This window comes from Procambarus clarkii, chromosome 28 (assembly GCF_040958095.1).
Source record: "Procambarus clarkii isolate CNS0578487 chromosome 28, FALCON_Pclarkii_2.0, whole genome shotgun sequence".
Lineage (NCBI taxonomy): Eukaryota > Metazoa > Arthropoda > Malacostraca > Decapoda > Cambaridae > Procambarus > Procambarus clarkii.
This window is the reverse complement of record NC_091177.1, coordinates 26921967-26935337: the sequence shown is the minus strand read 5'-3', so window position 1 is coordinate 26935337 and position 13371 is coordinate 26921967. Positions and strand designations below refer to the sequence as shown.

The 13371-nt window shown below is 41.7% G+C and overlaps 1 protein-coding gene across 1 annotated transcript in view; it reads left to right on the top strand.

Moving 5' to 3' along the window:
• Window positions 1-13371, top strand: part of LOC123748074 (uncharacterized) — a 95885-nt gene that overhangs the window by 82223 nt on the left and 291 nt on the right. The gene's annotated exons all lie outside the window — the stretch shown is intronic.

Sequence of the window (13371 nt, the reverse complement as noted above, 5' to 3'; positions counted from 1 at the left end):
GTTGGTATGGGAACTGAGGATGGGGTTGGTATGGGAATTGAGGATGGGGTTGGTATGGGAATTGAGGATGGGGTTGGGGTTGTTGTAGTGACGGATGAGGTGTACCTAGGTGGTCCCCAGTGGTGTCGGAAGAGGTGCTGTCCTCTACACTTCCACTTCCACTCCCACTGGTCCCCACTGACTGGTCATTATCTGGGTTAAACATTTTCTGTGATTCCTGGTGTGCCACGTCTCTTCTAAACTACCCTTTAGTACACCCTCGACCCGGACTCACTACAACCGTGATCTTACACAAATAAAAAAAATCACAACTCTATTCTAAGAGAAAACTACTAAATTCCCAAAATAGGAAATACAACGATTTATCGAGAGAATCGCTGAAGTGAATCCAATGAATGAGTGTCTGCCCCGCACTCGTGTCTGACCGTGAAATATCCCGCAGTTCTATTGCTGAAACCTAAGTCCTTTACGTTAACAAAAAAATTAAAGAATCTAATTTATATAAAACAAATTAAATGATAACGCAACTAACGCGCAGCACTCGTGATGGAGTAATAAAGAATATTTACTGTACTTGAATACTAAGCGCGCTTGAAGTGAGCAGCGTGGCCACTGATGACTGATGGAGCGGGACCAGCTGCGCTGAAAAAAAAAACTAAGTCCCGCGCTTTTTCGCTTAAACGCTGAAAAATCAAAATTTTTGTTCTGAAGGAAAATAACTAGTTTTACGTTAATAAACCGCTCTAGCGATTAATATAGACATCCAGGACCTATAAATGCTTACTAAAAATTGAATTTTTATCAAAAACTGCGTTTTTACCCAATTGCTGGACTCTGCCAATTTTTCTGACTCCGAGGGAAAAATATTCTATCACCCCAAATATCACAAAACTCCTTTAGTTCACAAAAATTTGGGTTTCTCGTTTCCAGATATAAAAATAAGTTATTATTTACTACTGACGTTGTATACAGAACAATACTGACACATCGGGCGGTTTCAACACTCACTAATTCGAATTTTCGTCAAAATCAGAGATTTTCACCTCAAATGGACTCTGACAAAATTACAACACGATTTTCTCGAAAAATAACTAAATTCGGCAAAAATGTAATTATCACTGTTTAATGCCTTACGGACAGAATTACGTCCCTTGCGCGCCCTAGAGAGTAATACTGACCCCAGAATATACACAAAACATGAAAATTCGAATTTTCGCCAAAAAGTCAGATTCTAGCCCAAGCTGGACTTAGAAAATTTTCCACCTACGTTTCTACTGAAAACAGAATTCTAAGTCTACAAACACAATTCTACCGTCTTACTGGTAAAAACTAGAAAATATCACTCGCGTCGACTGGAGAATCCTAATGACGCCCAGATCATACACGTGACCCACGAATACAAATTAATTACAGTTAACGACTTTCCGACATCGACTTAGCCGAAAACTTATCCCAAAATACTTAGAAATATTCCACGGACAAATAACATTTACACGCAACTTACTATCCCTTAAACTCCTTCACTTATCTATCGTGACCGACACATAGCCCTAAGTCCAGAGGATTAACTACACTCTAGCAACAACGCCTCTGACTTAGACTAATACAACAGGGAATAGCAAAAAATGTACGCACTTAGCCTAATATGCAAGAAAATGCTAAACACTTTGATAAAAAAAATTTTTAACCGGGGATTGAATGTAAGGGAAAAAAAAATTAATCTAGAACAACGCAAATAAACGGAAATTACTTTATAAATTTAAGTATACTTAATTAAAAAATGCACTCGACTTAATCTTATAATTGCTCCTACCGGCTCGCCGTACCACACCTAGCCTAGAGGCCACACCATCTAGGTTCCAACAGAGCGACACGCAGCTTTCAGCAACAATTATGACTAGGGACGACTCAACCTCCACTAAGTGTGCGATCACTTAGTTGTTGAATCGCTGCTAGGTAGGTTACTAGTCCGTCCCTCGGAGGCCGCAACGCCCTTCACGGATTACGTTTTTCCTAGCGTTTTGGGTCGTCTAATAACGCCCTCGGACTATCTACTGGCGTCCCACAGATATATCCGCCCCCGACAGCCCTCAAGGAACTGCTGTTGAGAGTATGGCGGCTCCCAACACCTCTGAATTAATTGCAATGGGTCGAGTATGGTACCCAGTCCAATCAACTCGGAGCGGTCTCCTTTTCAATAAATCTATTTTAACAGCCTAATCTTACTAACTAACCTTAATCATATCAGCCCGCATGACTCAAGATTAGCCAATCCCCACTCAAACGCACTGTTGTGGGGCGCACTGCTAATCCTGGCCCGCGGCTGTCTCCTTAGCATCCGCGCACGTGTTCGAACGGCTAGACGCGTGAGCCTTTCAACAATTTCAAACAAAATTGTTGAAACCACCGCTGTGCACCATTGTAACACTGGTAGGGTTTCTCTCTCTACTTCTCTACCTTCTACTCCCTCTACCCGTATTCTTACTTTTTATTCTCTACCAAGGGACTCCAAAACTTTTAACAAAGCCAACTCCACGCCACGTGGTCCTAAGACGATTGACCGACTTAGGATTCTACACCCAGTATGACGTGACCTAAGCTCTGAGCAAAACCCTAGAGTCGCCTCTACGCTGCCACCACCAGACCAGTAATACAAGAGCAATGATCGAGGTCTGGATCGATCACGCTAATTAATCAACCTAGGGGCTTGATCCCCACTATATACGATGACCTTGAGTGTGGAATAAATTACACGGTAATGATAATTCCGATTCGATGTTAGAATCGGCGCCCAATCCAACTTTACCTCGTGTGGATCACGTGACCAGGACAAGTTTACACATAAAACACATGGAAATAATGATTTGCAAAATATTAACAAATTTAATTTATTAAAAGAAAAACTAAAACAAAATCTAAATGTGTTCACTCCCTATCACTTTAACACTCCCTACTTGACCTGAATGGCAAATGAGACTATTTCTATACATAACCATAGCAACTATACCTCTATGTTTTCCAGCTAAGGATGTTGGGCTGGTCTTGGGGAGAGGTAAGATGTTTGACCTCTCCCAGCTGCTCGGCAGATCACACTGATTTGTCCTCGTCTGGCCTAGCCCAGACTAGAACATTGTATCCTTCCGCCTAGTCAAAGTTTTACCAAGTTACTAGCCAGGTTTAAGTTATAACAATTAACCTCTGTTGTACTTAATTGATCCAGACTGGTTGAATTATTTTACTGAATTAAATTACAAACATCTAACGGCAGAGCTGTTCCCGATCCCCAAAATGGTTAATTGAACTTTGAGAAATACTAGACATGTCAACCCTGCTGACCTATGACCGCCGGTCACTCCGCCTTAAAAGTTAGATCTGATTCGTGACGTCACTGATGGTGACTTAAACTCAATAATTAGAATACTCTTGATGTTGTACCCAGTACTATTATACAATACAATTTTAATACAAAATGAATAAAGGCTAATTTCTCTAAATTACTGAATACTATAGGATGATTCATTATACGCAGCTATGAACAAAGCGTCGGTTATTTCCACCGCGAATTCCCCTGGGGGTCAGGTCACCATGCGGCTCAGCTTCCCATTCTCTTTTGTCGATAAACCACTCTGGATAATTCTTACAACAGCCTAGTTTGTTACATGATCACTCTGCACTGAACAGGACATATAACGTCCTAATAATTACAAAGAGGGGAATTATACATAGGGGATTGCACTACATCACCACCCCTGTCAAACGTACTTCACAAGGGGTCGGATCCCACTGGGGATGCCAATTATGTTACGGCCCTACTGGGACACAACCGGGTTTTTTTCTGATGGTATTAGTTTTTTGGGTGTCCGGCCCCAAGTTAGTAGAGGCTTTCAAGGGGTGAGCTCCGTAACGCAAGTAAAATCAACGGGGGAGGTACATTAAATACACAAGTATACTAATTTATATATATATATATTCCTTTCCCACCATCATATGTAAATTAAAGTCACAAAATGGAATTATTACTACACAGTATATACATCTTCGACTTCCTCTGAAGACACTGAACAGTTGGTGATGCTCACTCTGGGTAGCCTTTCCTGGTTTCCTCTTCCGTGGCCCAGAACCCACGATGAATCTACCCTGGCCACAGGCCAGCCAAATTTAAATCCCACTGGGTGCCTCGTCGTGATGGCCTACAACCACAGTCCAGCCTGTAGCTGGCAGGTACTAGTCAGCCTCGCTGTTAGGCCACTCTACGACTAATACTAGGGTTGTGAGCCTTAGGCAGGAGCCTCGTGTGACTCGCTGGTCACTCTCCTCGGTCAGCACCACAGTGGGTGGTCTCTTCCACCAGCCAGCCCCGGATACGGCAAATCCCTTACTGCCACTCCTCAGGCAGGCGATCACACACTCAGCAGAGTTCGTCCGGGGGTGGCTCACAGCTTTTACAAAGCAGACTGGTGAAGAGACCTTGGCTGCCTTGGGTAGACTGATTCAATGTACCTCACAGCCGTCCTAGGTTGACTCTGAAAGCAGACACGTCATCAGTACTGGGGACACTACATGGGATCACTAGGAAAATCACTTACTAGCTTAGACACAAACGTCCACCTATTCGCTCCATAGATGGCATTCACTGTCTAAACGCCACCTCATCAGAGGTCAGCAGCGGCTATGTCACGAGCTGGCTAGGACAGGCATCCAGCACTTATTGCCGGCATCTCCCGTCATCACTAGATGGCGTTGTCCATGTTGTGGGATTTTCGGGAACGGACTCACAGATGGCGTGGACTTCACGGCTTCGTGCTTAGGCGAGGAATTTTGGTTCGTAACACTCTCACATTACTGGTGACGTGGGTAAGTCACGCTCACATAACTGCTGACGTGGGTAGGTCACGCTCACATTACTGCTGCCATGCAGTCACTCATTACACACAGAAATCACAATAGCGTGATGCATCAAATGAAGGAATCTCAATGAGCAATTGGGATTTCTGTGTGTAATGAAGTAAGGGCGAAGAGGGAGAATGGCCTATTGACATAGCTCGAGTGCATGGGGGGAGTTGTGTAAAGCCCTGGTTTGTGCCTCGGAGAGGCTGCAGGATCCAGTAAGTTCAGTAGAACTTCGGTTTCAACTCCTTCCCATGTTGTAGCTCAGTCGATTAAGGCAGCGTCTGGGATGCTCTCGAACGCAGGTTCGAATCCTTCTCACGGCTCCGAGGCAGAAGCCGAGCGGACAGCACACTGGACTTGTGATCCTGTGGTCCCGGGTTCGATTCCGGGCGCCGGCGAGAAACAATGGGCAGAGTTTCTTTCACCCTATGCCCCTGTTACCTAGCAGTAAAATAGGTACCTGAGTGCTAGTCAGCTGTCACTGGCTGCTTCCTGGGGGTGGAGGCCTGATTAAGGACCGGGTCTCTCGGGTAGGTTAGGTTACTCTCACATTGCTGCTGACGTGGTTAGGTTACTGTCACATTACTGCTAATTTGGGCAGGTCACTCTCACATTTATGCTGATGTGGGTAGGTCACTCTCACATTACTGCTAATTTGGGCAGGTCACTCTCACATTTCTGCTGATGTGGGTAGGTCACTCTCACATTTCTGCTGACGGTGGTAGGTCACTCTCACATTAATGCTGATGTGTAGGTGACTCTCACATTACTGCTGACGTGGGTAGGTCACTCTCACCTTACTGTTGACGTGAGTAAGTCACTCATATTACTGCTGATATGTGTAGGTCACTCTCACATTACTGTTGACGTGGGCTGGTCACTCTCACATTATTGCTGACATGGGTAGTTCACTCTCACATTACAGCTGACGTGGGTAGGTCACACTCACACAACTGCTGACTTGGGTAGGTCACTCTCACATTACTGTTGACGTGGGTAGGTCACTCTCACATTACTGGTGACGTGTGTAGTTCACTCTCACATTACTAATTAACCATTCATCAATTTTGGTTAATTAGGTTTTCCAGAACAACTCTCATCCCTTATGTTGCCTTGCCTTGTCTTATCAAAGTAAGCACAAGTCTAACCCCATCTGTGTAAATATCCTTATTTCTCTCTCCTGCCTTCCTCGATATTTTCCTACCCACCCTTTAACCCAGCACTCCCTACTTCCCCCGCATCTCTTCCCTCCCCCATCTCATCCAAACTTCCCCTCAAAAAATTTAAATGTAGCTATTATTAAATAATCTTACCGTTTTTTGTGTTCTCACCATGTTCACAGCATATACTCTGTAGATCTTTAATACTCATTATTCATGTTCTCTGCAAGTTCAAATCATATTTTTCACCTGTTTCTCCATGTTCATCCCATTCTCTTTTATGTTCTACAAATTCCATTAATGTTCTCTGTGTTCTTTGTCATGTTCTCAATGTTCTTAGCATGGTCTTCACAAGTTGGTTGTTCATTCTTCGAATACTCTATATATTCTCTGTTTTTATGTTCTCTGAAAATGTTCAGTTCATAATCACCTGCATATTCACTGTGTTCATTGCAAATTTTTACATGTTCTTAAAATCAATTGTTTCTTCCGTTCAGTAACTAGGTCTTTATCAAATATCATCAACTGCATTACAGTTCTCCCAATAAATTTCTACAAAGTATTCATTATTAAGTCAGTCACCCAGTTTTATTTACAATCAACAACGTCAATGTATTTCTTTTATCAACTTAATCTCTCTTACCGACACTGTTCTTCTAAAACAAACTATGCTCTATACAATAACAAATTTACCAAGACAATCTTTTATTAACGTTTATTTCGTTTATTTACTGAAATTATTCGTCAATATACTGAAAATAGTCACTTTTGTCATTATTTCATCATTTCTTAACTAATATAACCCTTCTTTCAACTGAAAATAGTCAAGCGTAACATCTTTCAACACTTTGTTAACAGCCATTATTTTTCGTGGAGTGAGAAAAAATAGCCAAAGGGATCTTTCAACACTGTGCTTAACTAAAATCGCTCTTCACTCATCAGAAAACAATGTGTAACTTCTTTCAACCATTTTTTAACTACCATCATGCGTTGTTAAGTAAGAAAAAATAGTCAAGTGTAATTTCTTGTCATTTCGCTACTAAAATGTCTCTTCATTCGTTCCATAAATAGTCAAAAGAAACTTTCAACACTTTATAACTAACATATACATCGTTACGTACGAAAAATAGTCAAGGATACTCTTTAAGACACCAATAACACACTCAAATACAACACAAAAAACTATTTATGCTACCAAAAGTTATGTTCAGACATTAAGGATAGACACAAAAACTTTAAAGATGCAATTCATACGTTCAAAAGTTATTCTCAGAGACATCAAAAGTTATTCTCAGAGTCATGAAAGGTAATCTTTAAGTCACCTTCGTTCATCAAAGAAACTTTCTAAGACATCTTCCGAGCATCAAAAAAAAAAAATAATAAACTCTAATATCTTCGCCCTTTCAACTCTTAAACTGCTAAGGGCTATTTGGCCTGCAACACCGTCAGGTGCAAAATCAACAAATATTCCACATTTTTTCGTCTCATAAAAGTGTTCATTTGTGTTCCCTGAGCACAGGAAAAACTAATTTAAAACACTTTTCTGAAAACTTCACTTGGATTTACGGGCGGTTTAGATAAGCGCTTGTCGCGTCACGACGTAAATTTACGGTCCGTGTTAAAGTGGGTTACGGTCCGTGGTAAATAAAGCCATTCATAACTGTAGGCCTAATAAAAAAGGTGGTGGCACAGCTATATATTACCGAGATACATTTATCTGCAACAGTGTTATTAGTGACAGAGATGACTACTGTGAATATACTTTTGCTCAGTTTACAATTAAATCCCTTAAATCCTCTTTGACTATTGGAGCCATCTATAGATTTCCTAATACTAACATAGCTTCTTTCTCAGACAACCTAAGGAATCTTATTATAAACAACAATCTCAACAAAAACCACATCATTCTGGGAGGAGACTTTAATATTGACCTGGGTCAACAAAATTGCTCTCAAGTTGACTATTTCCTTAACAGCATGAACTCCTGTATGCTAATCCCCACTATCACCAAACCTACCCGAGTCACTCAAACATCAGCCACTACCTTGGACCACATATGGACAAACATAACAGCTCCCCTTGTATCTGGTATAATCTACGACAGAACAACTGACCACTATCCTACCTTTCTCATAGCGAACATGGACATAACACCACCAAAAAGCAAGAAACTTTCATTTAGGCTACACAGTGAATCAGCTTTAGACAATCTTACAGAGGCACTTCACAATATTAACTGGGATTCTGAATTCAATAATACCCATGATATAAATTCATTAGCTAACCTCTTCCTCTCCAAAACTCTAAGCCTCTACAACCTTCATTGTCCCCTTCTTACCAAGCAAGTAACTGACAAAAGATTAAACAATCCATGGCTCACAAGTGGCATTCTCAACTCAATCAACAAGAAACATGAATATGAAAAGAAAGTTAGGATTGGCCTAGTTTCAAAGGAAGTAGCTAAAAGGTACTCATCAATGCTTACCAGTATCATAAGAAAGGCAAAACTTGCATATTATGTGAATAGATTCAATGAAGCAAAAGGCAACATGAAAAACACTTGGAAAACTATCTCTAGTATCCTAGGAACTAAGCAACACTCACATAACCAAATAAAACTCTACAAGGATGGGGATATACCGTCAACTGATTTAGAAATGGCAAATGAATTTAATAGTTTCTTTTCATCGGTTGGTGCTAATCTTGCCAGTAAAATCCCACAGACTCAGACACATATTAACACATATCTCTCAGGCAGCTATCCAAACTCTCTTCTCCTTTCACCAATCAGCCCGGCAGATGTTGTGTCCATCATACACTCTCTAAAAACCAAGGCAGGGAACACCAGTGAAATTCCGTCCATTGTGTACAAGAGAGCCTCCCATGCCCTTGCCCCACCCATAGCACTACTGTTCAACAAATCTATAGAGTGTCACACCTTCCCTGATATCCTCAAAAAAGCAAGAGTAACGCCAGTCCATAAAGGAGGCAATCCGGCGGACATAAACAATTATAGACCAATATCAAATCTACCCATTCTATCAAAAATATTTGAAAAAATTATTTACAAACAGCTCTATTCCTACCTCGTAAAATTCGACATACTCAGCCCCTGCCAGTTTGGCTTCCGGTCCCAAAAGAGCACCAACGATGCAATCATTAGTCTCCTTGACGTTATCTACTCAGCCCTTGACAAAAATGAGTTTCCGATTGGACTCTTCATTGACCTAAGAAAAGCCTTTGATACTGTTAATCACAACTACCTCTTACTTAAACTCCAGCATTATGGAATCCGAGGCCTTGCCCTTGACTACATCCGATCCTATCTTAGTGACAGACACCAATATGTAACCATCAATGATACAACTTCGTCCACTCTACCAATTACCGTTGGAGTGCCACAGGGCAGCATCTTAGGACCTCTTCTATTTCTTATTTTTTTTTTTTTTTTGAGATATATACAAGAGTTGTTACATTCTTGTACAGCCACTAGTACGCGTAGCGTTTCGGGCAAGTCCTTAATCCTATGGTCCCTGGAATACGATCCCCTGCCGCGAAGAATTGTTTTTTCATCCAAGTACACATTTTACTGTTGCGTTAAACAGAGGCTACAGTTAAGGAATTACGCCCAGTAAATCCTCCCCGGCCAGGATACGAACCCATGACATAGCGCTCGCGGAACGCCAGGCGAGTGTCTTACCACTACACCACGGAGACTGCATAAATATATATATAAACGATCTGCCTAATGTCTCTAATATTCTCAAACCTATACTGTTTGCTGACGATACTACTCTTATCTATTCAAACCTCAACCCACATACACTAAATAATGTTGTGAATAATGAATTAAAAAAAGTCCACTTATGGATGTCAACGAACAAACTAACATTAAACATCGAAAAGACTTACTACATCTTATTTGGAAGCAAATCATCAAATGCAATTCAGCTACAGATAGACAACATTAACATCAGTAATAAAGATGATGGCAAGTTTCTTGGCCTATTCCTAGACAAGAGACTCAACTTCAGCACCCACATTCAACACATAACTAAGAAAGTCTCTAAGACAGTTGGTATACTCTCCAAAATCAGATATTATGTTCCTAACTCTGCTCTCCTCTCACTATATTATGCACTAATTTACCCCTATCTTAATTATGGTATCTGTGCATGGGGGTCTACCACTGCAAACCACCTTAAGCCCATCATCACACAGCAAAAATCTGCTATCAGAATGATAACTAACTCAGCTTTCAGACAACACTCAGCTCCCTTGTTTAAATCCCTAAACTTGCTAAATATTAACTCCCTCCACACATTCTCTTGTGTCAACTACATTTACAAAACCCTGTTCTTAAATGTAAACCATGCTCTGAAACTCTCCCTGGACAGATGTAATAGGACCCATTATCACCACACCAGAAATAAATATCTCTTTGATATCCCCAGGGTCAAACTTAATCTGTGTAAACACTCTATGCAAATTAAGGGACCTAGTTTATGGAACTCACTCCCTAGTGAATTGAAAAACTGTAAAACTTTTGCCTTATTTAAAAGCAAAACCAAAAAGTACCTAACTTCATCTTCTTAGTTTCCTACACTGAGCTTTAAATTTGCTCTGTACCTAGTGTTACCCAATCTCCTAATTTTTATGTAATTTCAAACAACCTTATCATTGTGTTCATTGCTGTCTTCTTTTATGTGCTAGCCATATGCTGTATTGTGACTACCAATTTTTGTCAACTACCATTCAAGCTGTCATTGCAACCAATCTTATATTGTTTCTGCTGTATTATGCCTACCAATTTTTTTGTCAACTACCATTCAAGCTGTCATTGCAATCAATCTTAGCTACCTATGTGCTTTAATATACTGTACCTACAATTTTCTCTCATCTTTTTTTTCATTTCATGTAATCTGTTATCATTTTTTGACTATAATTTTGCAAGTATTTACCTCCTTAAAATTTTCTTAGATTAAGGACCTGCCCGAAACGCTGCGCGTGCTAGTGGCTTTACAAGACTGTAATTACCATATTTGTATCCTCACATTCCTTATGTACATTCTTGTATATGCATAAATAAAATAAAATAATAAAAAATAAAAATACTTCTCGATCGATTTGGGGTTTGTATGAATATGTTTGCCATTAAATTTTCGTTTTTTCTAATAGGCACAGTGCCTATTTAAGAAGACGGCAATGTATTGTAACTTAGAGGAGAGACTATTGAGTTGGTGACACAACGAGGGTAATCGCCCACTCCACACACTCTTGTGTTGGCCGCGATCATGATTCTACATTTATATGCATATGTCTGTGTAGAGAATTTTATTCCGAACACTATACAAACAAAAAAACGGTGTGAAACAAGTATAAACTTGAAAAACATGAGCAAAGTAAAAACCTTTACGCTCACGGGTACAAATACGCGTAAGATTTTATTCGCCGCAAATTTATTTGACGCTCTGTTGGCCAATTCTACCCATGTTCTTATAGAACTTTCTATTGCGAACACATTGCCATAAAAAATGAAATACGTAGCTCGAGAAATAATGTCAGGACAGTGAAATAAGTACAAACTTTCAAAGCGCTGCATCACAACAGTGTCGTCGCTGCTGAAATCACGGCTAACGCTTCGCCCAGTTCCCACACTCGTGCGGAACATAATTAGACATTGATAGGCATATGTCTGGGTGGGGAATTTTATTGCGAGTTCAGTGATATCAAAATAAGCGCTGTAGGATGACTGTGAGGCTGGCAACAAACGAAAGAGTATGAACATTTACTTCCTGTTTGGGTGTCACGGCGAGTCATCTTCGTGTTTATTTACTTCGTGGTGGGATAGCAAATGCTTTGGTGACATTTTATGCATATGATCTTGTAGAGAATTTTATTGCCAACGCATTGATACCAAAATGAAAAAGGTAGCTCGAGAATTGATGTTAGGAGCGTGAAAAGATTATACACTTTTTTGTGTTTACGCTTCAGCGCCCAGAACGCCGCGCGCACAAGGCGCTTTTTTTTTTCACGAGTGCCGCGCGCACTAAAGTGTGTTAACTGTACCTACCAATGAAGTACATGAGCGGAGAACTTGGCCGACGACGTCACAGACCATCGTCGCTGGAGCATGGCGCGTCTCGGGAGGGTCAGGCGCAGCATTGAAGCAGCCCGAGTTGCCGCAAAATATATTTTCGCAGGATTATTTTCATTATCTATGGTGTAATTTTCAACCATTTTTTTCCGCTTATATTGTACAATATAAGCTCACTTGATGTTGTATTATAATACAACTGTTATATATTTAATACACTATCACATATTAATGTCACATGTATGTGCACCGAAATGTTTTATTTTTCAGGAAATATAAAATGAATTATGAATTGTTTTCATTAAAAGTCACTCTCACACAACTACTGACGCGGGTGGCCCACTCTCACATCACGGCTGAGGTGGGCAGGTCACTCTCACACCACTATTGAGGTGGGTGGCCTACTCTCACACCACTACTGAGGTGGGTGGCCTACTCTCACACCACTACTGAGGTAGGTGGCCTACTCTCACACCACTACTGAGGTGGGTGGCCTACTCTCACACCACTACTGAGGTGGGTGGCCTACTCTCACACCACTACTGAGGTGGGTGGCCTACTCTCACACCACTACTGAGGTGGGTGGCCTACTCTCACACCACTACTGAGGTGGGTGGCCTACTCTCACACCACTACTGAGGTGGGTGGCCTACTCTCACATCACTACTGAGAAGGGAGGCCTACTCCCACATCACTACTGAAGCAAGCAGGTCACTCCCACACCACTACTGAGGCGGGTGGCCTACTCTCACATCACTACTGAGGTGGGTGGCCCACTCTCACATCACTACTGAGGTGGGCAGGTCACTCTCACACCACTACTGAGGCGGGCAGGTCACTCTCACACTACAACTGAGGTGGGTGGCCCACTCTCACATCACTACTGAGGTGGGCAGGTCACTCTCACATCACTACTGAGGCGGGCAGGTCACTCACACACCACTACTGAGGCGGGTGGCCTACTCTCACATCATTACTGAGGCGGGCAGGTCACTCTCACACCACTACTGAGGTGGGCAGGTCACTCTCACATCATTACTGAGGCGGGCAGGTCACTCTTACACCACTACTGAGGCGGGCAGGTCACTCCCACACCACTACTGATGCGGGCAGGTCACTCCCACACCATTACTGAGGGGGGGCAGGTCACTCCCACACCACTACTGATGCGGGCAGGTTACTCCCACACCATTACTGAGGGGGGGCAGGTCACTCCCACACCAC